General features: G+C 39.2%; 1 long non-coding RNA gene across 3 annotated transcripts in view; it reads left to right on the forward strand.

Moving 5' to 3' along the window:
* Positions 1–26634, forward strand: part of LOC311263449 — a 115259-nt gene extending 88625 nt beyond the window's left edge. For all 3 annotated transcript variants that reach the window (XR_014623348.1, XR_014623349.1, XR_014623350.1), the window contains 3 exons: positions 22091–22144; positions 22392–22477; positions 23313–26634. This is a non-coding gene — a long non-coding RNA (uncharacterized lncRNA). The remainder of the gene's footprint in view (positions 1–22090; positions 22145–22391; positions 22478–23312) is intronic.

Below are 26634 nucleotides of genomic sequence, written 5' to 3' on the forward strand. Positions count from 1 at the left end.
CCATGAGAAAAAAATACCTGCATTCGTCCCCTTATCCAGATCCACACCACAATTAATGGGGCCGAGACCCATCCTCCATCCGAGTTTCTTGGAAATCCGTTCAGAATTTTTTGTTTAATCCTGCTGACAAACCAAACAACAAACAAACAGACTCAGGTGAAGACATAACCTCCTTGCTAGAGGAAAAATAGTATTAAAAATACATTGCATATTTCTTTCACAAATGCACATGCTAGTCAGATCAGGATCTTTTAACACAGGGCATGGGGCACTTACTGCTTTTGTCCACAGGGGCCGCCAGAGTCAAGAAAACATCAAAGTTCCTTAAAGCTGCTTTAACTAACTGGTTAGCCAAAATTACTCAAACTGTTACAAGTTCAAATCATTAATGAGCTGATCAGAAACAGATTCTATGTAAAAAAATAAATAAAAATAAATACAATTAAAATGGTTGTGGTTCATAATTTGGCCATGACGGTTGTTCAAAGCTTTGTTTTTTCATTTATGTTTGTTTTAAATCGAGTCACTGGAAAACAGGTAAGGCAAGTAACCCCCACCCCAAACCCCATCCCCCGCCAAAAAAGCCTCAGGTGGTTCAGATAAGAGTTGGTGGAATTTGATCCATGACTCCCTGTATGCATGTGTAAAAATTCAATAATACTTTAACCATGGCTTTTCTCGCTTTCAACTTGAGCAAGGGAAATATCATTAGTGCCAAGTTTGCCAGAGATAAATTTTGCTATCTTGGGACGTGATACAAACCATTACCATCATGCAAAGACGTATCACTTTCCAGGACTGAGTATTGTATGTGAAAGGCTACACTCACCTCAGTGGATCCCAGTGGATATTAAGCTAACAGTCCTGGATTCCAGTGGGCATCTTAGCAAAGAGATCCTCTTTATTACACTGTAAGTCAATGGCACAAATATGATCTGGGTGATGTGAAGCTTTTTAGAGGAGCTTTGTAAGGAAGGGGTGCAGCTTGTCTACACTACACGCAATTTGCAGATTCTTTGCACTGTATTGTGCAGGCTGACAGGTTTGTGATTTGTTTGCACTTCATGGGTGTCTAATTGATTAAGATTAAAGGAGGACGGTTTGTCTGGCTGTTGAAGAAAATTCCTGGCTGATTTGTATTTGCTATGCCCCTCCTTTTTTTAAGAGCGAGTGGACCCTCTAACTACACACCTAACATGAGCCAACACAGGCCACATGCTGGTCTGCATGCTGGTTCACATGCACCGCATGACACAGCAGCTGAATAAAGCCATCACTTACCCACCAAACAACTGGGCTTGTGGCGTTGCTGTCTGTTCCAGGGAGATTTACCATTTCCGTACAAACTAAACTTTTTCTTGTTATTCACAAAATTCAATTAAAAAGAAATGATACATCTTTATATTTGGAATGTTTAATATATTAATCATCTTTAACAAAATTGAAGAATTTTGAGGATATTTCATCTCGTTTTGAAGTGGAGATGAAACAATCTGGAGCCGGTACTTCAAAATTAAATTACATACCTGTTTTTCTATCATTAAAAAGTAAAAGCAATTGTATTTCCTCGCAAAATGCACATTTGCGGTTAGGACTCTGTGATGTAATTATACTTGAATGGACAAAATCCCTGAAAAACCGCCACTTGTTTTAATTAAACCATAAATTTGAAAGGTAGAAATGAAGTGGGCTGAATAACAAAGGAAAATATTATGTCAAAGTCAGAGAAGTGGTTTTATTTTCCGCTGCGAGCTAACGCTAAACTACAAAGTACAAGAACTGAGTCCTGTCCTACTTCACTTGCTTTGATAGTGGACCACCATGTTATAAATAATGTATTAAAGGATTTACAATGCAGAGAAAGAGCGCTGCTTTCAGAAGAGTGAAAGTTCCTTTACTAGCGCATGAAAAAAGCATGTTAACTCTTCGCAGTCCAGACCCAATCTGAGTTATAAAAGACTTCATATATTTTCTTTTGTATTGTCCAGGTTAAGAGAGTGTTTGGTTTCCTTTTTACAGTTTGTGGTAGCTTATTTTTTCTGCCAAAAGGTGTTTGAGGCCTACTGGGACCACTTAAAAGTTTATGCAGAGCACTAGCCAAGTTGGACAAAAAAGCCTTGAAGTATACACACACTGGCCCCTTTCTCAGAACCTCTCAGCTCTGGCTAGGGGGAGTGTTGTTGGTTTATGAGAGGGAAAATAGCCCCAGCCTTCTGCAAAAGTGAAATGGGATTAAGGCCTTTGTTCAGCCCACAATGGCGAGGGGAATTAGCAATAGTTGTAGGCACTTAGAAGAGCTCTCACACAGAAGCTTATCCCAGATTTTGCACAATAATCATTTGAATATCAACAGTGTTTTGCAACTACAGCGCTAATGTATAAACCTCTCTCTTTTAGATATCGCAATCCCCGAAAGGATTTTTTACCAATGCCCGCATCGCAAATATTCACGCTCTTTATGAAGAATCATATTTTTTGAGTGGTTTGTAGCAGAAAACCACGTTTTGAAAATGAGGTGAAGTTAAAGTTTGGGACAAAAGTTTGTAACATTTATTTCAAGTGTGAAACAAGCTTGTTTGTTGACTTAAAATGTCATTAAATCACACATGTGACTAAACAGTTAAAGTACTATGTCTTATATCCACTACGCCTAATATCACACCAAATACGACTGATGTCCATTTCAGCATAACTTTAAATTTAAAGCATTGCTGCCCAGTTTTTTGCAACTTTTTCTCGCAGAATTCAATTCAAAGAACGCAATCGTATAAACTTTAAAGTGAACTTTCTGTTTGTTGACCTTTTATTACTTTTATTTATAACAAAACAGAAAAACAGCCTTAAAATGAGTTTAAAAATCAAAGTCATCAACATTAAAACTCAAAAGCTCAGGAGTGCAACGTAATGTATAAATTGAAGCAGAACTTTTGCAGCTCTTGTTGTGTGAATATGAACTTTATATAAAACAGTGTTTTGGTCATATTAGTATAGAAACACAGGCATCCGCTCTCTGTTTGACTGCAGACTTATCTGGGATCAGCCGGATCCACTGACGAGCATAACTCTCACAGAGGAGGAATAATTCAGAGCTTCTGCCTCAGTTGAGTCTCACAAGACCGGCCTCAAGAAGTGTGATGGCCTCAGCATTTTTGCCCACACAGTGAAAACGTATTGTCCAAATCACAAAACATTGAGTGAGATCAGCAGACTTGTCAAGAGGCCCTGGCTTGAATATGAATGATGAGAGAAGAGCAGGGTGGTCCTAGTGCTGTTTTGGTGTTAGGCAGGTGAAAATAAGCTCAACTGTCCCCCGCCAGCTGCCCATCGCTAAATCAGAAATGTGAGAGCAGGGAGTTTAAAAAAGGGAGAAAAAAATAGCTGTTTAGCACTTTCATGTAAATTAACGCCAGTAAAACACACAAATCATCTGCAGACAATTGTCAAAATATATTTAAAATCTCTGCATGATTACAATATTTTAAGCCCACCATCTTCCTCACGTGTGATACTTCAGGCAAACTGCAAGTACTCAAACTGATAGGACAAGGCTGGAGGTGGTTTTTCAGAGTGAAGCCACGCATGCATTTTCTGTCAAATCGAAGAAATTAAGACATAACACCTCCCCTTCTTTCCTGTCCTTAACACATGCACGCACGCTAGTTCAATTCACTCGAGTGTCTGCATAGTTTCTGCATTCAACTGGATACAATGATGCACAAGATGAATAAAGTTATCTCTGCGGCTGAATGGGATGTTGCTGGTGGGAGGGAACAGGGAGGGTCCCTCTGCGCCTGAGCTGAAAAGAGCTCGGCTTTGAGGGCCAGTGCTGCAAGGGTCAGGGCCCAGCTGCTTTTAGGGGTGAAAGGGACACCAGCGGGCTGGACTGACTCAAGAAACCTAACAAAAAGCAATCGTGTCAAATAAAGACATCCCAGATTGGACGTTGACAGATCCCTTCCCGAAGTTGCTGAACACACTTCACACATTCAAACTATGCTCTGGTTTGTATCATGTGTCCCAGTCCGAGTCCCATTTCACTTTTAAAGAGTCTCATATATAAATCTTTATTTTTTTGTTTTGGTTTTTGGGTCTGAAATCACCATTTCTACACAGGTAGGATATATTCTTTAATCATTTGATGCTGCCAGAATTTTCTGTTCAACTTTTTGCCTCAAAACCAACTGATAGTCGAAGTCTTCTTTGTTTTAACTCATTTTTTGTTTGTCACTTTCACTCACTTAAAGATTTAGATGGCCTTGTTCAACATAAATCTCAGATTTAAAGCATTAATATCAAATAGATAGGATGGTTTCTCATATATTGGCCGTGTGATGTGTTAAAGTGTGTGTGCGCTGCCGTAAAGTGGTTTGTTGATATGTTTTACTTACTCTGGAATTGCTGTGTTGCTGCTGCTTCCATTTGAATGTCATTTGAAAATAAAAAAAAAGAGGATTTTAGGCCTTCACTGGCTTTGAGTTTAGAGAATTCAAAGGGTGCAGAAATTCACTAAGTTTGAATTTGTGGGGGGTAAGTAGGATAATAATCAGGCCACATTATAAGGAATTGATGGTTCATTTTCCCTGTCAGCAGTAGCAGAGCTTTGCCCAGAGATGTGCCGACCTGTGCAGATGGGGTTCAAAGCCAATTTCCATGTTAAAAACTCCACACGGCTCACAAATCCCTCTGACTGACTCTTGTTGATCAGAGTGTGTGACAAGCCTGTCTGTTTAAAGCAGGTCTGCTCATGTCTGCTCATGTAAGTGTACAAATGTACAACAAACAGTGTGGCCAGGTTTGAGTGTAGTAATAGTGTTGTTTTCATGCATGCCCAGAGGCAATGACATAAAGACAAAAGATAGCTCTGGAGCGTGCTGTCAGAATGGAAAATATGGCCCATTATATGTGTCATACAGTAATTACACAAACTGTAAAAAAAAAAAAGTCATCAGTTTCATTTTTTCCTACTTTTACTCTCCCTTTCATCAAATGTGTGTCAAGTGTCGTTACAAAGCTTTAATTCTTGCCAGAAAATCAGTTCAGCCATTCATCATCAACTCACATTTAAATTCATTTTCCTTCAGGCTGCTTTTTTTTTTTTTTGTTAAGGGTTTTTTTTTTTTTTTCTTGCTGCCTATGTGCCGAGTTTACACAGAGACAGAAAATCTGTGAGAAGAATAAAGAGATCACTGGGATGGCGGGAATTTGTTTGATGAGTTATGAGATGAACCAATTTAAAAAAAGGAGAAAAATACATCTGCCAGGCATCATCCTCGTGGTGTCCTGAGGACCACGGCGGCGTTTGCGTCACTCTTTATGTGGCTGTCGGCTGCTGCCTGAATGCTGTGTGTTTGCACAGACGCATAGTGAGCAACAAACGTGCAGGGAGGGACACTTTTACTTGTAAGTTCTGCACATAATTACCGCGTCCCAGAATTGGCTTTTTTTTTTTGGTTAAAGCCATCTATCTTAATTGCAATCACATATACTTCAAGAAGAGAGGCAACTGGAGAACAGTCTCATTTTTTCCACTTTGTTCTTTGTTCACTGTTATCACACGACTCTGTGTAATGGTGTCTGTGCTATAAGCTGCTAGCCTGCTCCACTGTGCTGGATATATTATATCCATTGAAATGCCTGCTGGCTGCAGAGTATTAAGTATGGTGCAAAACACAATCTTGGTGGGGTCCGTCCGACTAACAATAGATAGAGGCATGATGACTTATTAAACACAGCCAACCGGCAGCATGGCTTTTCTCATTACCTTTTTCAATTCCCAGCCTATAAAGCCTATGGGGTCCAGTGACAAAACTCTTGCCATGTAATTCTCTCTCAGGCTGCTTTCATCAGCCGATTTCGTGGAGAAATATGAAGCTGATTTTATCGTACTCTATAAATTCACAAAAGGCCCTCGAGTTGCCCCCATGGAAGACATACCTCATCTCAGTGATGTGCCACCACTATTGCTGATCCCGAGCATTTGATAACAGTACCTCTCCTTTTTAATGATTTGACAGGCTTCAGACGTGAGCCCTATAGACACAGCATTTTTTAATACACTTTTCTTTGCTTGTTTACACCAAACCTGCTCGGATGAAAGAACATATCTATCATCTCTTTCTCTCTCGATAAGTGATATATATTAAAACCTACAGCGGCTCTCCGATTATATCGACCGTGCTACACACAGAAAAAGGTTTTGCAGTTGTCAAAATAGTGAACGCTTTTTTAATTCTATTGCTTCAAGTACATTTCTTTTTATAGAGGTTTTTTTGTGTCACCAACACACAAATCTCATCTAAAAAGTCTTTGTTCCTGCAGGAACGGTTTCATTAATACACATAACAGGTATATAATAACAATCCACAGCCGTCAAGTCAGCTGTAAATAACAAAATGACACATTAGACAAACTACAAATTAGTTATTGGGCAACCAGAAGGAAATGAGCACTAATAAGACAGTTACTGTCATATATTGTTAGATTCTCATGTGTTTGAATTTGCTTCTGTTTTAACCAGTTGTATTCACTCTCCTCTTATCTAATTCTCTCATGTGGTTTCTGGCACATTTGCAGTATGCTGGCATACAGCAGGGATTTTTTTTTTTTTTTCCTTTGAAATGTTTTGACTGTGGTGTCATTTTTAAAAAACTTTCATCATGCTTGGGTACCTAATCAATTGAAATTCAGCTGCCTTAGCCCCCCAAGCTTGGGTGTAACTTAGACCAGCTTTCATCAGCAGCTCAGCCTTTTTTTTTTTTTTTTAAATAGAAATCCTGCTATGATGAAATTTCCAGTTTGAAACGGATAGTCAGCTCCTCCACTGTGCTGTAACTGTATTTAAAGTACAGTAGTTTTTTATGTACACAATTTGCACAATTAGCACTTGATAGTCGGAGAATTAGTGGATATTTTTTGTGGTTTATAGCGTGATAAAATACTTCACGTGTCAGTCTTAGCAGGTGTCTGGTTTTGATCATCTTGGAGGTAACAAGATGATCAACCCACACCACCCCACCACCCCCCCACACCCAGTCCTAATTAGATTTCCTGCATTATAATGTTTGATGAAACCTCAAGGTTTTGGTCCCTTCTATCAAAACATTTCTGCAAATATCCCCCCCCTGTTAACTCTTTGTGGGCCCCACGTTACGTAATTATTTCATATTTGCTATCTTCACCTCCATAGGGAAAATATTATCTGCAATAATCATTGTCATCATCATGATTCTCTTCGTGGTCTGTTGGCTCCAAATAAGTAATTTAGTTGTAAAGCAGCTTCATTTATTTTGCCTATTCATTTTTCTTCCTATCATATATCTAAATACAAATCTTCATTTTATAACTGACAGCTTATTACCTCTGAGCACATGCTGATAAATTTAATTCCAATGAGTTAGCTTCCATTTTCGGATCCCATTATCCACTAATGTGGCAGCAGCGTGTGGGAGGAGAGAAACTTACAGGACGAAGACTCAGAAAATAAAATACATGTGTTTACATACAAATATAAATGTTTATATTATTGTTATTATTATGATAATTACTATTATTGGATTGTGTTTTAAAATTTTAGGTTTGACGTTTATTTTTTTAACGAAAATTTAAATAATCTTTTCAGAATTTATTCTTCGTAACGAAGTTAAAAAATCTATTTTTAAAATGAAAATATTTATTTTTAAGAGTCTGCAGGTTTCAAGCATGAAAAGGTTGTGATTTTTAAATCGTTTGCTTTATTTCTCAGGGAGATTTAAGTTGTTTGGGTTTTTTTTTTATCAGAGCTTCAAACCGCCTAAATAAAGCAGAACTGTGAGTGTGTGAAGTGTGAAGTGAGACTTTCAGTGACCAGTGTTGTTTGGTTTGTATTCCACTTCATTCAGAAACACAGGTCCCTCTATAAACACACACCTTGTAAGAGAGCAGCATTATGGCCACAGTTGGGTCTATTTTGGCGAAGTAAGGAAGTAAGTAAACAATTATTATTAGCTTTGATGTTGGCCTGAATGGCACTCAATTAACAATGTAGCTAATGAGCCCATTAAGGATGAAAGTGTTCTCAACAGGTATGAGAGGATACTGCTGTTTTTGGAGTCTCAGTTCTCAGCATTGAATGCAGCATGAATAACGGTGCTCTTTCTCAATCGCTTCAAAGGCCAAACCTCTACAGCCCAGAGAGCAGAGTTAAATAAAGGTTTGCTTGCAATTGAAAAAAAATACAGATAGATAAATATTTTAAGCATAAACGATTTCTGAACAACAACAAATATAACAGAAATGCAGCAGAAGAATGAATAAAGTAATGCTATTATGAGAATAAATAAATTATTTTTTCGATTCTTGCAGCAGGGGAATTAAATCTTGTTTCTGAAAAATGCCTCAGAAAGCCCCAAAATCAATTTGTGTATTTTTAAAATTTTAACAAATCCTGCTTTAATTACATTTTAGTTAAAGTAAACAGGAGCTTGCCTCTGTCTAATAGTAATTACTCCGCAGTATAAATAGGGCTTGTCTGTTGCAAAGAAAGAAGAGTGAAAGAAAGAGAGACTGTGAGGCTTTCTGCAGCCCCAGCGTTTCCTCTGAAGGACTTCCCACTGAAACGCACTGAAAGCCTCACGCGTGGATTATTTCCACTTTATTTGCTGCTGGATTCCAAAACTTCTTGTTCACTAGCAACACCACTTCTTTTATACTGACCGTCTCGTTCGACTGTTTGTTTTATACCCAGGGAGCTGTGTGATTTTTTTTTTTAGGAACAAAATGAAAATAAAAGGAAATTTAAAAAAATGTATGTTAAAATGTATCGTTTCCCCTGTTCATCAGTAAAAAATGTGACCTTCCAAAAAAATGATCATCCCTGTTGTGGCATCATTGTGAGATTTAATGTAAGTGGGACAAGGACAAATCTTGCAGCGTGACCTTTTATCCTTCAGTTTAATATAAAAAAAAATCAACTTTTATTTATGTGAAGGTGGAAAGCAAAAATAATTTCTGAAAAAAAAAAAAAACAAACACTGCAGAAAAAGGGGCAAAACCGGTATTTAAAAACAGTCAGTGTGCAACAAAAACTGACAATAAATAAAGAAAATGATACAACAGTACGTTGAATGAATTTATCTATTTGTAAAACCTGCTTGTCTGCAGAAGTTTCCGAATGTTATCAGTAGTTTCAGCTCAAGAATAGCTTGAGGTGTTTTGAGTGTAAATCCGTCTAAAGCTGCCAGCACTGACATACACAGCATATGCTAAATACAGATAAGAGTATTTTTAATAGATCTGCAAAAAGTCTCCCCACATAGCTCAATGGATGTGCTTTGAATGTAGTTGATAAGTTGGCTTAAGCTGAATGCTGTATCCCACTGCAACATTGTGCTACTGGGTGAGCCCATCACAAACTAGCCTTCCAATAAAGACCACTTCCAGGGGAGGGATTATAGAAAAGCCTTCGAGATCAGCTTCATGTCTTACTAGAGTTTCTGATTATAAATAGTGCTATGTTACAGGAAAAAACTAGCCATTGCCAAGGATCATATGGAGAAAAATATCTTTAAGCATTTTATTTACCTACAATGTCAAACTGAGAAGAGGGGGAGCGTGTCAGGGACATTTGGATTTTTCTTTTTTAATTCCCTATAATAATTTTTCCCTTTGATTCCGAATTATTTCACTTTTAATTGTTTGCAAAATGTTTTTCTTCAGTTGAAATATATTTACAAGCACCAAAATAACATTTTCTCAGAGAGAAATCTTTCTTTTTTATGAAGTCGACAACATGCGGCGTGAAAGTGCGGAGAGGAATCCTGCAGGAATAAGTTCCACTATACCGCCATTATACTCTCAGAGTTACTCTGTGGTCAGACTCCTGTGTATTAATTCATGTCTGCGCTCCAAGTTGGATGAACTCGGGTCGTGAACTTTGCCTCTTATTATTTTAAATGTGAGGAGGGAATTCTGCTCCTTCCACTTCTGTTTCTCTGCAACAATTTGTCTCCTCGAAGCCCAACGAAAAAATCAGACTTTAAGTATCTGAAAAGATAGATAGATAGATAGATAGATAGATAGATAGATAGATAGATAGATAGATAGATAGATGGAAAAAAAGTGGAGTAAGTGTCTTTGTTTCTCTTTAGCTTTCCTCAGGTCATCTGATTATGTGGCTGAAGAAATGAGAGGGGCAGATAAGCCTCTTTTATGCTTCCAAGCCACTTAAAGAGCTGAAGCACCAGCTTCTGTTGCTACACTGCGAGGGGAAGAAAACAAGTCATTTGTGTACTACAAAATGGCTTCTCCTTAAAAAAAAAAATGTTTGAATATGCTGTGAGCTCTGGCTCGCCGCTTTGACATTTCACTCGGTTCACTCTCACAGCAGTTTCATGACTCGGACTCAAAATGTAAAATGATATTCGATAACGTCAAATAAACTCGCTGATTTAATTTTATTCATTATTTCTTTTTAGTTTAACTCTTATTTTGCTGTTTCAACCTGCTTTCATTAATAATCTTTGAACACTTTCCTTTGTATTATTTCTAATTTACGAACCAGAGAGTAAATGTTTGTACATGCAAATTTTTTATTGGCTTGACTTTTTGGTGCGCAGCAGATAAAATAGAATCTCAGATTGTGTTTTATTCAGTAATATGGAAATGTCCTCAGTTCCTGCTATATGTCACGAGGGCATCTCTTCTCTGCCTCCTTAATAAGGTAGTTCTACAGGCCTCTACTGTAATATATTTCACCAATAAAGCAATTCCAAAGCTAGCCTGGCCTTTTGACCACCACTGAGAACGTGGAAAGCAGCAGGCCGCCTTTGCTAACTAGGCTTACTCTCTAATATTAGATACCTGTCCCCTGGCTTTTCAGAGGGGGGCTTAGCAGTTGATATTTTCATTTGGTCCTGCCAAGATGCGACACCCCCGCTTTAATCTTGTGTTTGACGTTAAGCGCTCTGTTCATGAAAAGTCTGGGTGAACTTCAACCTTAGGGTGGTGCTGTCATACAAAAATGATGTGGTGGGGGAGTGAGACTGGCTGGTCTATCCTTGACCTCTCCCATTGGCCTGCCAAAGTCTTTCCCCTGCCCTTCTTAATCAGGTGGGACCCTTCCCTTTTAGAGTGGAAGATAGTATATTCTCCGCATCCAGCTGCGTCTTTTATACTAACTGGCACAGATGTCCGCGGATAAAGACGCAGCAGAGAAGTCTTGGGAGGAAGAGAGCGATGCTGCTGTGTGTAGAGAAAGAGAAAATACGCAGAGGTCCATAAAGAAAAGTGTCGATTTAAAAAAAAGTCAATAACAACAGTATAGTATCAAGAAGTAATTTAGAAAAATAGTGCAATAGTCTCTTTGATATATAATTTTTTTAATTGCTGAAAATGGCGAACTTAATCCAGTGTTGTAGTGTTTGGAGAAATATTGCAAGATTAATGGTCTCAATTGAGTTTACTCCGTCGTTGAGAGGCAATTACTTTTCTTTATTTCATCTGAGCTGCAGAACATCAGTCTACATTTGCAGGTGTTAGACATGTTTGAAAATATCAAGAGGAAAGACACGGGCAAAGCAGGAGCGGACTAATGAATTTCCCATGATGGGTAACTACCCCTTCATTCAGCCGCAGGTATTGTGTGCTGCTTCCATGTTAGCATTTATCGTGGTGTTGAGGACAAACAAGCCACTTCTCTGCAATCGTTAAGATGAGTTTCCCTACTGATTGATGTGTGGAATCAATTGCTCCCCATAGCATCCATGTCAGTCTATTACCACACTGCCTGGTAATGATAGGCTGTTCCCCACAAGATTATAGAGCTCTGTCACAAAGCAACAAAGACTTGCTTCCCTGTGTCTGACCTGGTCTGCTATAATTGAGAAAAGCTTCATTTCTACTCTGAAGGTAAACAGGAAAAAAAAAAATTACAATGTTGATGGAAGGATGTTTTTATTATATTTAAAAATAGTGAATTTTTACGCTGTAATGTGATGAATTATTGATGATTGCGTTGCTGAATATAAAATTGATTTTTTGTTTTTTTTCATCGCCGTGCGCCTGGACAAATAAAAAAAAGTCTGTATTATCCCCTTCAAGAGTTTTCTTTGAAACTCTCTAAACTCCTATAAATTTGTAACCTTTTTTTTTTTTTTTTACTTTAATGTTAAAGAAACAATTTCAGCCGGCCGGGATCACATTCAAAGCAGATCCCTGATCAGAAAGTCCACGCTTTCCAATGCAAACATATTTGAAGTCATCAAAACAACAGGTGTTTTCTCCTCGAAATACCCCTCTGTGTAACTGTCCTTTTTTTTGTCATGTGAATACACCACAGCTCTCTTACTGCCAAGCTGACTAGCATCCAACCCAGCAAGTGCCAGCAGCATTGCAACTCATTTAGTTTGTGGCCCAGAGATGCAGCACACAGCCCTGATCCTGATTACACATGATCAAAGATGAGTTCTTCAACAATTTGATTATATATTTGAGCTCGCCTGTGTTCCTCTAAAACGACTAATTGAATAGAGTTTTACTACAACAATTGGCATTTTTCTTCGGGTTGACCTCAGTCATTTGAGCAGGACTACAGTATGCGCTGCATTTAATTGCCTACAGTGAAATTTGATTATCAGAAAATATGGCACATATCAAGTGATTCCCTGCCCTTAAGTAATATTATTCTGTATAGTTGGAGTTGGAAAAAGATGACATGGGAACTTCAGTCAAGACAAAAGGCGCGAGCTAATGAGACTGGTTAGTGATTCAAATTTATGGAAATTTTATTAATTACAGACACCTATCTTTCATCTGTACCATTTGGTGGTGAAGTAATTAAAACCAACAATGACAGTCCCAGCGGTGGAAAAAGCAAACAAGATCAAAGAAAGCGGAGCAGTGAGGAGAAAGTCCCGTATATACTGAACTGGGCCTGGCCGTGGGCAACAGGGCCTCATTAAAGTCAGACTGTGTTGATCATCAATTAACCTGCTTTGTTTTGCTTCTGATTTTAAACTTGCGTAACACCACTTTTCCTCTGCTCTTCAGTGATTAAGGGTTTGTGCATAATGTTTGGCTGGAGGTGACCAAGGCACATCATAAGTGCTGTCTGGTGTCACAGTGGGGCAACTTTTGATGGGTTGATTGGAAAGGACAATTGACCTAGTGGAGTTTCACTGGCCTTACTGCATATTAAATAATACATTTTCTGCCTTAAAACATCATCATCAAGACCATCTGCTGTTGACCTTATTATTCTCCAAAACTATGGGAAAAAAAGGAGAAAAAAAGAGGTGATAGCTGATTTTTCTCATCTCTGCTCCAACAAACCAGAGGTGGCAAAAGAGCTCACATTGTGTTCTCAAGTAGAAGTACAGATACTTGTGTAAGAATAGACCTTGGTAGAAGACCATTTTCAAATTGTTTATTCAAGTAAAAGTAAGAAAGAACAGGCTCGGAAATGTACTGAAAGTATAAAAGTAAAAAGTATCGGCCATTTTTTGTGAAAAGCTAAGCGAATCTCACATCATATAAATAAAATTTTAAGACTATTAAACTTAAAGAATCAGTAGGATTTGTCCAAGCTGTTCTTAAACACACCAGAAAGATTCCCAGGACGTCAAATACCGACATTTTGTGTTGGTAAAATGTTGTAAATAATCAATTAAATTCCCCTCCAATGCAGTCAAACTAAAGTAACAAGCCTGTTTGGGGGAGAAAATGTAGAGTAGAAAGTGCAGATAGTTGTGTTAAAATGTAGGAGGTAAAAGTAAAAAGTTGTCAGAAATAAATAATATATACATATAAATACTCCAGTAAAGTACAGATACTTGAAAAATCCACTTAAATACAGTAACAAAGTACTTGTACGTGTGCACTTTGTACTCAAAGTGTGCAAAAGTTGACGTCATCACATTTTATTTTGCACTGTTGTCACTTCATGACGTGTTGATGATCGTTTTGTGTTTAAGTATGTACAACAGAGCAAATATATCTTTAAAAATCTGATTTTCCTTAAAGGTGCATTATGTAGTTTTGAGGATACATTTTCAGAAGAGCAAAAACTTTCACTTTTTAATTTTCATGCCTGAATAAACAAACTGTCCTCAAAGCAAAACACAATTTCATGCAGTTTCACTTAAGTAGCCACCTTCCTAGCATCAAACAGTGTTTTGGGGACCTCGTTCTCCTCGAGAACGACTTTTTATATGGAAAAATATCAAATAACTAACTAGAGTTTGTATTATTACCTTATTAATTATGTAAATATTAACTTTCTTTTAACCAAAACTACATAGTTCACCTTTAACTGAGCACTGAAAGCTCACTGAGCGTTTGACAATGTTCAAATCAACCACTGATCAAGATATTCAGGTTGTTTAATTGACTCAAACTGTAAAGTGAAGATTACCACTCACACTGGAGGAGTGGATCACTAGATCTCGCCGCTCACAAAGACCCATCAGAGACCTGTACGGACAACAAATGGACGGATGGTCTTAACTTTTATTACGAGCACTGGAGGTCATATTTAAAATGAGAGATTAGCCGCTCATCACAATATTGGTGGATTATCAACTACCTGCAATGAAAGCAACCCCTGGCTCCGGGTCGATAAGAGTTTGACTGCATTTCGAATTAATTTTCCTCAGCTTAGAGAGCCGGACTCCTATCTTGTTATTGATCACAGCGTTAATCCATAACCGAGCTCATCCTTTCCCCGCGGAACGAGCAGGAAAATATAAAACGATCACTGTGGAGGACTCTTGACTCCGTGTAAAAGAAAAAAAAACTGGAACAGACTAAGAAGTGATTAGAGTTCATTATTTAAGAAGACGTTCCCAGACTGTTGTTTCACAGTTCATTTTTGTATTGATCCGTCTTTATTGTTCTTTCTTTTTTAAACATTTATTCTGCTCTGTATTCCTTTGGTCTGGGTTGTGTTTATACATGACGATTGATTGATTTCCCCGACAGGCAGGAACACTTCACACCTCGGCTGCTGTCTCTGTTTGTCTTCTCCAACAGAGGGACCTCCACCGCGGATGAAATTTAGTCCCAACCTCTGACCTTTGGGGTTCAGCGTTTGTCTCCAGTCCAGTGACCACAAACAACTCCTGGATTGCTGTAAATGTCAGTGCAGCGGCGTCTCCACCCTCTCCCCTGTGAACCATAGGGCTGCACTCAACCTGCACTAATAGGACACTTTCATGAGAGCTCCATTATCAGTTATGCTGTATTTGATATCTCAGGTTTCCTCCTTATGACGCCTCCATAAACTGGACTGCTGTCATCAAACAAAGAGCAACAAGGGGTCTGCCTGTAACACTTCTTTAAGCACTGCAGACTTTAAACGTGGCTGGACCCAAAAATATGAATTCATGCGAAACATTTACAATTTATCCTTTAAGATTTTAGATGCAGAGTTTTAAAAACGAGTCACAGGACGAGCTGCTGGAAGTGACCCATTTAGCACACAAAGCAGCTGGTACTATCATAAGGCTCGGTTATAATAGATTAATTGGATTCTGAAGGGAATGGATCTCTGAATTCATGTTCTGAAGACACTGGTTGTAATGCATCCCATTTTGAAGCACTTTGGCTCACCCTTCCCCCACCCATAAACACACACACTCCCTTTCCCTCCTCTCTCGGGCCTCCCGAGGTTGGTGTCTCTGCGTTAGGACTCTATTGTTGCCTACTGCTGGATAATGCCCTTATTAATTGTACCTCTTTGTAAGGTGTCAGCTGTAGCCTCAGATTGAGATGGATGGATCTCTGGAGTCCGCTCCCTGGCCCTCCACAGACGCCCTATCTCTGCACAACACACAGATTCAACAGTGAGTGCTGCCACACTACGACTAAAAGCTGAGATATAACAAGCTTTTTTTTTTAATTATTCCACCCAAAAGAAAAAAAAAAAGAAAAAGAGAAACATGTTTCCAAACTGAAAAGCCTATTTCTGTCATTCCTGAGGTGAGCTAGCATGTGCTGCGCTTTAATTATCTGAATATCTGAGCGGACGACTCATAGCAGTGATGAAATATCTTTTTTTATTGATTATTTTAGTGTGTTGCAGGAATACTGCTTAATTAGGTGGATTGAAGCCTCCGTGAGATCAACAGCATTAACATCAAATCCTTTCCCTCTCATTAAAGGAAACAGAGTCAATTTAATTAATGCATATTAATCCCCACTGATGCTCATTTTAGCTTTAAAAAAAAGAAAGAAGAAGAAGCGTGGCAGAGTCGACTTCACATTCATCCATTTCAAAAATATTCAGGTGTGATCACTTTTTTAATCAACATACGCAAATTCTCATCGTCTTTAGATTCATTAACTGAATTACAGGTGAGGGCGCTACCTGCAGTCAAGATGAACATTTTTCGGTGTTAATTTATTTATTTATTATTAATGTTCGTTGGTTTCAATTAGGGCCAGACGTTAAGTCAATAAGATGAGTTATTGTCTGGTGGTGTAATCTTTTTTCAAAATAAATAAATAAGTAAAGTTTTTGAAATTATAGAATTTATTGGCTTAATGGGAGATTTTAAATATTTAAGTTAAAAATGTAGATCAAGATAATCAAGATATCGTCCTCCTCCAGCATCGATTCCACTGATATTGAGCGGCACAGTTCCTGGTTTGAACGCTCCCTGCTGTTTGCTCTGTTAACATGGCTTCATCGACCCAGTCGTCATGGTCAGACAGTTAACCAGGGTGGTTGAAGTTAGAGAAAATGAGTTGACCTGAAGCCCCTGGATGACATGTGTGAGATAACACTTTATAGTAACTGTCATTAATAAATGGTAAATCATTAGTTAATTAAACATTAGTTAATAGTTACTTCACTGTTAACAACCTGTTTATTAAGCGATTGTTTATTGTAAAGTTGCAACTGATGTTTATAAACATTTAGAAGTGCTCAATAAATAGTTGCAAAAGCATCTTACTGTCTGTTAACAGTGAAACAACTATCAACTAAAGTATAATTAACGATAAATTTAGCATTTTAGCAACTTTTAAAGAAAACGAAAAATCAGTTGTCTTGATCTAATAATCTTGCAGGAGTCCTGCGATTACTCTCGTTTCAATCAAGCGATTGCTTTTAAAGTTTTAATGCAGAAGAAATTAGACGTCTTCCTTTCCTGCCACTACTGTTGTGCTCTTGAGCAAGGCAACTTATGGCTACACTGCTATAGTCAAGCTTCTCTGCTCCTGAGCAAGTTCTCATTTCTGATGTTCAAAAACTAATGTTGAAAAAATAAATCAAAGTTGAAAAAAAATGCAAATTTAGTCCATTTTATTTGTATCCACATCCACATACTTTAGAAGAAAACAGGAAACATGTTGTAACACAAATTATACACATCTTTTATTTAATGTCAGTCCTTCTTAGAATACCACATTCCTCGACATATATTTCTTTCAAAGCACTTTATCCACAGTTCTTCTCTGAAACAATACGCTAACCGCACAGGCAGGAGACTGAAGTAGGGAGGGGAGGAAAAAAAAAAAAAAAGCCCGGACCAGAAAATGGAGATCCATTCCCTTCAGATCCCATTTAGAGAGGCCCTGCACATTTTTAAAGTGTCAATTGTTTTTGTCTCTTGAAGTGTAGATGGAATGTTTGAATTCCAGTATTAACTGTAGTGCCTGCTGAGTTAAATTATGGTCCCTGGGCTGTGGGGTGGGAGTAATCAATAAGAATACACGAGGCAGTGTGTAATGTGTCTGCTCCTAGCAGCAGGGACACTGTCCCCCTTACCCTGTCCCCCAGCAGGTTAGATAAATATGATACTGAAACAGGGCACACTGGATTATATGATATCAATGTAGAATCAGGGAAGTGCTATTACACTCCCCTAGCCCACTGTGAGTACTATTGACAAGGTTGGCTTTGAACACGGTAGTGTATTGCTCTCTCTCTCTCTCCCTCTGCTTCCTCTCTCTTTTTCCTCCCTCTCTTTCTTTCTTTCTCTCTGCTTAATGTGAGGAACCACAGGAGGAAAGGGGATCCATATTTCACTTAGCTTTGATTAAAATGGCTGTTTTATGCCGCCGCCTTGAAGTTGTGTTCATCGCACCCGCAAGTTAATCTGTGAAGGGCGCGCTGTGATCATAATTTCTACATTTCCAGATGTTTCTTCTTTGCATAAAGAGCCAATAACATAATGTACAATCAATATACATGATTGGATTTTCCTGTTTCGCATTCATAACTTTTTCTCTTTGTCAAGCGTCCGCCCAATTAACCAGCGCAGCCGCCGCCGCCATTGTTGTTTGTCTGCTCGTACAGTAACCTCATATCACTGATCTACTCGGACTATTGATTAGCTCCCCCCTCCTCAGCGGTGAAAGGATCAAACCTGGCATGTCTTGAAAGGCCATTATCAGCGTCCACTCCAGATAACCTGCTACAACCCGATACAGCCCTTCTCTCAGGTCTCAACCTCTCTGCCCTCTCCAGCCCTCTAACCTCTCCCCTCTCCTCCTCCAACCATCATTATCATTCGTCTGTTAAATGACACGCAGGTCAAGAAAAACTGCAGCGTGTTGATGTCTCACATGTGAATAATCCATGTTGCTGCAAAATGTCACGCTTATCAAGGGGGTTTTGAGCATGAATGGCAGTTTAAGAGATTTACAAATTCAAATGTACTATTTTTTTCAGAGCATTGTTTCCACGAGAGGAAAAACAAAAAAAACACTTTCACAGCAGACACCAGGCAAATTCAATTAAAGGTTTATAGCAGCAACCCCCCCACCACCACCCCAGTCTTCATTTAGACGTTCACTCGTTCCCTGATTTCAATTAAAACCCCAACAAGTGTGCAGGGGTCTGGGTTTGTTGTTACACTTTCCAAAGTGCATTTTGCATTCTGAGGAGGAACCTCGATATGAAAGCATTTTTGGGGGGCCAGGTATTAGTGACATCGCGGTTGCTTTCGCACAAAAGATTTGGCAGAAGCTAATTTGCATAAGGTCAGAGTCAAGCTCCTGATGGAAGTTGTGCAGCATCCCCGTCTCTTAGCAACACTCCTTCCCTCTCTTGGTGTCTGTGTTGAATTGACTGGTCCTTGGCACTCATCTTTCACCAAGAAAATTCATAATGAAATGCCACCCGACAACCTGCATCTATCACCAGGGGACACTCCTCACTTCTCCCTCTTGGGTTGCGATACTTTTACACTGAAATTAATAAAATCAGGGCAGTGTTTTAATGGAGGCTGTGACCGCCGCCGTGTGTGTGTGTGTGTGTGTGTGTGCTCACATTTTCTTTTGGTTTTAGGGGGTGGGGGGGGGATAAAAACATGTTTATTAAGAATTGTGCCAAGATTAGAGGCAAATTAGCAGGTAATTGGAGACACCTGCAAAACAAAAGGGGAGGATGGAGAGGTGGTAGTGTGGAGAGTGATAAAGGAAGAGATTGGGCTTCTGGGCTGGCCTCCACCCATTTATTGGTGGGGGGAGGCGTTTAAAAAGAGGGGATTTGGTATGTTGAGAAAATGACTTTTGTCCTCTGCCATGGTGACGGGATCCAGATGCTGCCAAGAGATGTTAATAGAGGGTCAAATTTTGGACAATAGTATCCATCACTGCTTTCACAACTGCCTCCATCCTGCGAGCTGAACGCTTTCTCTGGTTAAAAGAAGAGATGTGCTCCAATTACTGTTTTTGGCAAAGGCAGCCAGCCATAAACTATACTGTAATTACCGCCCTGCTGATGATTTCTATCATCTTGGTCACATGTGGTCTTTGCCCGGCGCATTTTCAACTTTGCGTGAAAAAAGGTCAAATCCATACACGTTTGTCGCCCACTCCTTCACATCCTGCTCGTCATTGCTGCGTCGCGCAGGTCTTCGTCGTCTTCCTCCTCCTCTTCTTCTTCTAAGGTCGTGCTCGTCAACAACATCCAAGTCATGACAGGTGCTGGGCGGACATTAAACCTGCTGTTTTCTGTCTCCAAGTCTCCGCCGTGTTTCACGACTCATTTCCAGGCAGAGTCTGGCTCTGTGGAGCTGCTGCCTGAGGAAATGTCTCTGCGCACTGGGAATTATTTCAGCTCTCCCTGCTGTTGCACCAGATACACAAGAGCCCTTCAGCCGGCCACTGAAACTGGAGCAATTAATACTGATGACGCATGATGTTTATTATTATTATTATAATTATTATTATTATTATATTTAAAAATGAATTTTAAAAAATGTGGAATATAAATCAGTTTTGTCAGACAAAGATCTGTTGTTATATTTAGGTTGCAGACGCCTCGTGTGATTTAAAACATTTAAAAAATAAAAAATACAAATGAAATAAATGATTGAAAAAGCTTCGCTGGTCCACCTGGACACATTATTTACGTGCTTGGCCACATGCGCACATCTCTGCACTGTGACGCCTCTAGATTTATTTCTTTTTACCTTAACGTTGCTCAATTTATTTATTTATATATTTATTTTACATTTGGATAATTGCAACAGAGCCTTTTATTATTATTATTATTTTTATTTCATGATCCACTGCCATAACTCCACACGGAATTGTCCTTTAAACATTCTCTCAACCTTTTACTGCTTTTCTCGTTGTATTTTTACATTTTTCTCACCATGTAAGTCCTAAAAAAAAAAAAATAATAACAACAACAACAACAGAAACGGAGCTTCCAGTGCTGTGCCGCTCTCTGTCCGACACCATCAGTATCCCAAGTGAACAATGAGCCTTTTCCTCCCCTCTCCATTTCCCACCGCGCTGTTTCCCGCTGCCAGAGGTCGTCCACTTCTGTCGCGCTGCTGCACTGACTCCAACACAACCAAACCACTAATTGTCACCCTTTAATAGCGACTTAATTTGCTCCCTCAGGCTCCTGCGATGCTGTGTAAAATTATCCTCAACATAAATTGTTGCAAATAACAAACCTTTTTGTGAAGCGTATCGATTGATGCACGTGTGTGTGTGAGTGTGTGTGCGCGCACCTGCTCTATCTGTCCATCTCGGGATCATGGACACACCAAGTAGGTCTAATTTCTGAGACGTTCAGTTGGGATATGTCTCAATTGGGACCGAGATCAGAGGCTGTGATTGTCTATTGGTTGAGATTGGGTTGCTCAGTGCAATCCTGGGAACTTTTATTGCAATCCACAGATTGTAATGATGGAGAGCCCTCGATGTGGCAGCACTGATTACATCAGCCAGTCTCTGTGTCTACCTTTCATCCCAGGTATTTATTCGTTCTGCGCGGAGCCACAAATAGCCACAGCAGCTCTCTATACGTCTCTGTCACTGTTCATATAGGGACGGACTCTCCGTTAAGATTAACAGTGTGACACTTTGATTACAGCTATTTTTTTTTTTATTCCCACCTCCCCCATCCATTCATTTATTGATCTCAGTGCGCAATTAAGAAGGCAGAGCTGGGCGTTAAAACATAGCCAGGTGTTTACATTGTGCGTAAAAATACATTTCTCGTTTCCTATTGGCTGCTGTGTAATTATACATGCAGCAAATATAGAAAAATATTTTTTTCTGAGTGGAGTTGAGGGCAGGAGGCTCCTCCTTTACACGCAAAGTTACCAGAAGTATTCAGATCCGTTACTTAAGTTTCTAAAGTACAACTGTAAAATAAAAATACTGAAAGTCCTGTATTTAAAATGTGACTTATGTGTGTGTGTGTTATTGGATAAATACACTTAAAGTATTAAAAGTAAAAGTCCTAATTCAGATGAAATACCTAAGTGAATGTTTTATTATCAGGCTATATTATATTAATGGATAATTATGGGTGATACATTGATGTGTAGCATATGTTACCGTACTATATTCGAGGTGGAGCTTTAAATATTAAATATTTTGTTTGATAGTTTAGTTCTATAAAGCTGCGTAATAAATTTTAATTATTGGTTTATTCTGCAAATTCTTAATCTGCAATTTAACAAGTGAAAAATACAATATTTCCATGAGCATGACTCTACTTCAGTACAGAGTACTTGAGTAAATGCACTAAGTTACTTTCCACTGCAGTTCGATACAGTTAAAGTCGCATCACACTGGAATTTTCTGTCATAGTGTTGTTGTGTTTATGTAAAATCTAATTAATTTCCTTTTTCCTTCTTTCTAGCTGCTGTTTGAAAGGACGGACTCCTCCTGTTGCACCTCCAGAATAACTCCCCAGGTCAAGTCTTCAGCAGAGATGGTATTTACACTGGGGACGCCAGGTGACATTGAAATGCACAATTTTTATCCCCATTACTTTTTAAAAGCACTTTTTGTTAAAATTGCTCTGAAAAATAGCACCAAGAAATGTTGAGTAACAGATCAGAACCCGTTTCCTGCCATCAGCACCTGCGGTTGTAAGGGGCTGCGGCTGATTCTGGTGCAAAATCATGAAGGAATTTAACTCCAGGAATTATTATGTACAGTTCAACCATCTACTGAGGCTGAGCAACCGCCTACAACATGTGAAGATGAACTGGTATTCTTCATTAGACGACAGATGTGATTACAGGTACTGTGAAATCAGAGTGTGATACATTAGGTGGGCTGACTAGCTAGCTGGCTAGACCAGCCGACGGTTTGCAAACATAAATCATTGCATCTTATTTGCTGGATTTTACGGTACATGATAAGATAGTGATTTACAGCACAGCGCTGCTTGCTGAAGAATGTCTCCATCCTTTTCCATTACATTACCTAAAATACTATTTAAAAATGTTTCTTCGAGTGACAGCCTCGCTATTCAGATCCTTTACTTGAGAAAAAGTAAATGTATAAATGTTCCATTGCAGCTATGAGTCCTACCCCCAAAGTTTTATCAGTGAAATATACCAAAAATATAAAAAAGTAAAAGTTTGCATTATGCTGAATGATACTGAATGTATTAAATTATACATTATAAAATGTGATTATTATTACTGATACATTGACATCAATACCGCATTTTCATGCTGTATTTGTTTGACGCAGACCTGACTGTTCACATTGGATAGTTTAATCTAAAACAGTTATTTAAACTTGTATGTAAAATCTATGTCTGAGTATACCTATCAAATATATGTCAGTAGCATATATAGCCACTCCTCAAGTAAACTACAAGTGCCTCAAAATAGCCCTCACATGGAGTACCTAAGTACATCTACTTAGTTACTTTCCCCCCCTCCTGCAGCTGACAATAAATCACACTCATGTGTCTGCAGGTTGTGATCACTATCAGCATGTGATTTCCAGCATGTTCTTATGAGAACCATCTCTGTGACATATGGAGATGCTTCCTCCCACAGCCACACCTGACTGATCCTCTCCTCCTCTCTCTCTCTCCTCTCTCTCTCTCTCCCTCTGCACAGATGATATCGCACAGCTGACTGCGACAAGATTCCCAAACGGCTCTCCTTTACAGTGAAACATGTCATCCGACCATGTCAACCCGGCTAAACCCAAATATTGTGCATTGTTGGTAAAGAGAGGTCAGGAAAAACCGGCGAGTCGGGTATTTCAGGGCTGTGTTCTCTAATTAAGTATTCATGAAGCGAGGTATAGCTTTACACGACACTGGTACTTCCGACGGCACCTCCACCCCCACCGCCACCGCCACGACTTCCCCATGTGTAATGCTCATGCTTTACCCCCAACGGCAGACAGGCCATCATTCCTAGTGTACTTCCAGCAATGATATCAAAAAGGTTTTTTGGTCAAGCCAAAGAAAGGTCACTCTAATAATACCCAAGGTCAGTGGTGGGAGCCAGCGAGTCTCCCAGTCATTATTCATTTGTTCACAGAGTTAATGACAGTTGCAGGGGGACGAGAACTTGGAGCCAGTAGCCATGTGATGTCACCAACACATGCCAAGGGATTATGAGGGCAGGCAGGGGACAAGAAGTGTGGATTATACAGGGAGAAAAAAAAAAAAAACACAACACACAACCTTTACTGCTCCATCACCCAAATATCCATGTTTACCGCTGGAGTTATGACAAACACATGGAGATATCCCTGCAGCAAGGAGACAACACTGCCAAATAAGAGGATGAAGGAACCTTTAATAGTGTTTTTATTGAGGAGGTTTAACATGTTTGATGGCCTCGGTCTGATGAGAGAACATGCGTTTTTATTCATTCATAGTCTTTCAGTAAATTACTGTAATACTGTGGATGTTTTCATGGCGCGAGGTGATCCAGCTGTCATTTACCTCCCTTTTTTACAAATTACAGTATTTCACATTCGCCACATTATATATACGATACGCCGCAGTTAAACACAGTAACAACAGTGGCAGAAAAAAAAAAAAGCTGGAGCCCGTTGCTTTCACACACACACACACACACACACACATGGAGAGAGTGAACAATGAACACACCTTATTCAGTCATTGGGCAGGCAGCGCACAGTGAACAATGAACCCCTCCCTCCTGTCTAGCACCATGTCTGATAATGACCACATCCAGCTCCACTGATAGCGCTCTTCTTTTATGACCTACATGAGCATAAATACGCCTCGGATGAAACATTTCAGCGAGGATATTGAGAATATGATCAGCTGTGCACGTGCGGCGACAGGAACCGCGCCACATGTTGCATACGTGTACGATACCTGCTGGTCACTTGATCCGTGAAGTGAAGGGATGTGGTTTTGCTTTCTGCACCGGGAAAAAAAAAAAAAAAAAAAAGAGGAGAAATGCTCCATATGTTGTTTTGTGTAAACAACATTTAGTCAAACTCTTTGTTGCAAAGCAGAGTGCACGCCTCTTCTTCCTTCAGTCACATCTGGTGAATGATTAGAAAGAAAATAACCTGCATTTTAATAAATTACGCCGCAAGAATCCGACCACTTCTCGCCTTTGTCTCAGCGCCTAACATGTAGATACAGTAGATTCCCTGTTTGAGCGTAAGGTCAGAGTATAAATATGAGCTGCATTTTGCATTACTTTCAGATGAGTGAAGCTGTCAGACCAATAATATGAGCTTTCAGTCCTACTTTCTGCCACTTATCCCCCATTCTAGGACCAAGGGGTCATGTGAAAATTGAAAGTGACAGTCAAACCAGCATGTTGAACAGGCTGATTGGACTAAGCTGTCATGGCCCAGATCAGAGCTCTTTAACACCAGGCCTAGCAGAGGTCTTTCTGTTGGAGATCCTCAATGAAGCAGGCCAGTTTGGAGGAAAGCTAAAGAAAGTTGTTTTAATCCATCGTCTGAACAGCCACATAAATATGTGAGGGATCGGTGCAGTGATCAACGCGCGTAATTAGCAAGAAAGAAAAAGTTTTAGGAAGTTGTCTTAAAAAAAAAATTAAAAGAAAACTTGACGAATACTATTAACAACAAAAACAAAAGCTTCAGAGTTCACCGAAGGTCGTCTCTCTCAGACAGGATTCAGATGAATGAAGTCCAGCGTGGGTTTTTTTTTTTTCCTCCTTTGTGATCGTTTGAATGAAAATGTTTGTATCACCTGTTTAGCGGATGATTTAATGAGCGCATGACGCTGTCACATGAAAGATTTTTTTACTTCGTCGAAAGCATTCCCTGTCAATTTATATTTTGTTTCATATGCAGCATTGCATGAAGCTCCGTCAAAAGCAATCAGCTCACCGTCATCCATTCAGATGATAATAAATCACGTCATTATCACTTTTACCAGGGTCCATCTTTGAAACAGAGGGAGAATGAAATATTTTTGTCAGGTGGAAGAATAACTTATGATCCTTTTATGTCCCGCTGAGAACCCTTGAAAATAATAATACACCACAGCAGAAGCACATGAACAACTGAAAGGCGCCGAGTGTTATAAATCTGATGGGATTTGCATATTTTGCCTCCCTACTAAGAACGCAGGCAAAAAGAAATCACATGGCACGTGAAAAAAGGAGCGGTTAGAAAACACACTCAGAAGTTTAGGGTTCACATTAAGAAGGATGTGTTTCTCCAGAACTCACTTGTGATTGAAAACATGAGGATTTCAAGGTAAAAAGCTTCTTGAAGACGAGATTTTTTTTATTTTTTTTATTCTGGCATCTGAGGGACTCAAAGACAAGAAGATGATTAATCAAATAATCTGTCATAATGTGCTTATTTGACCTTTGTTCCTCATCTTCGTCTGAGTCTTAACAGTTTCTCTTTGGTTTTATTTCAACTGATTTACTTTATTACTCCACTTAAAAATGCTTCAAGAGCCTCTAAACACACGGAAACCTTGGCTGTCAGATAATGTTAGTCCTTGCTCTGGGAGCAGTGTGTGACAACTTCAAGTCGTGTCTCACCTGCTATCGTTCTGACGTCAAGTTAAGGGTTGTATGTTCAAAGAAAAAGTTGCTTTAAATTTGAATTTGTCATTTTATTGTAAGTATGGTATTATCATGTAGAGGAAGGAGCAGGAAAGCCTTAAAAGAAGGACTAGAAACACATTAGTTGAGGATTTTCCAGAATGTTTCCTCAAAATAAATGTTTTTTAAAGTAAATCCTGGACTAATTTCGAGGCTTGTGTGCAAAAATAAAAGCCTCCTCCTCATTTAACAAAATAAAATGTCTGTAAAGATTCAAGAATCCAAGTTTGAATGAGAGTTTACACCGTTGTCTTTTGTCCTGAGCTATGATTGGCCAAAACAGCTCGATTAATCATAGTAGCACACCCAAACTCTGCTCTGTGTCATCCTACGTGTTGTGTGTGTGTGT

This window comes from Pagrus pagrus (genome assembly GCF_965226575.1).
Source record: "Pagrus pagrus genome assembly, chromosome: 10".
Taxonomy (NCBI): Eukaryota; Metazoa; Chordata; class Actinopteri; order Spariformes; family Sparidae; genus Pagrus; species Pagrus pagrus.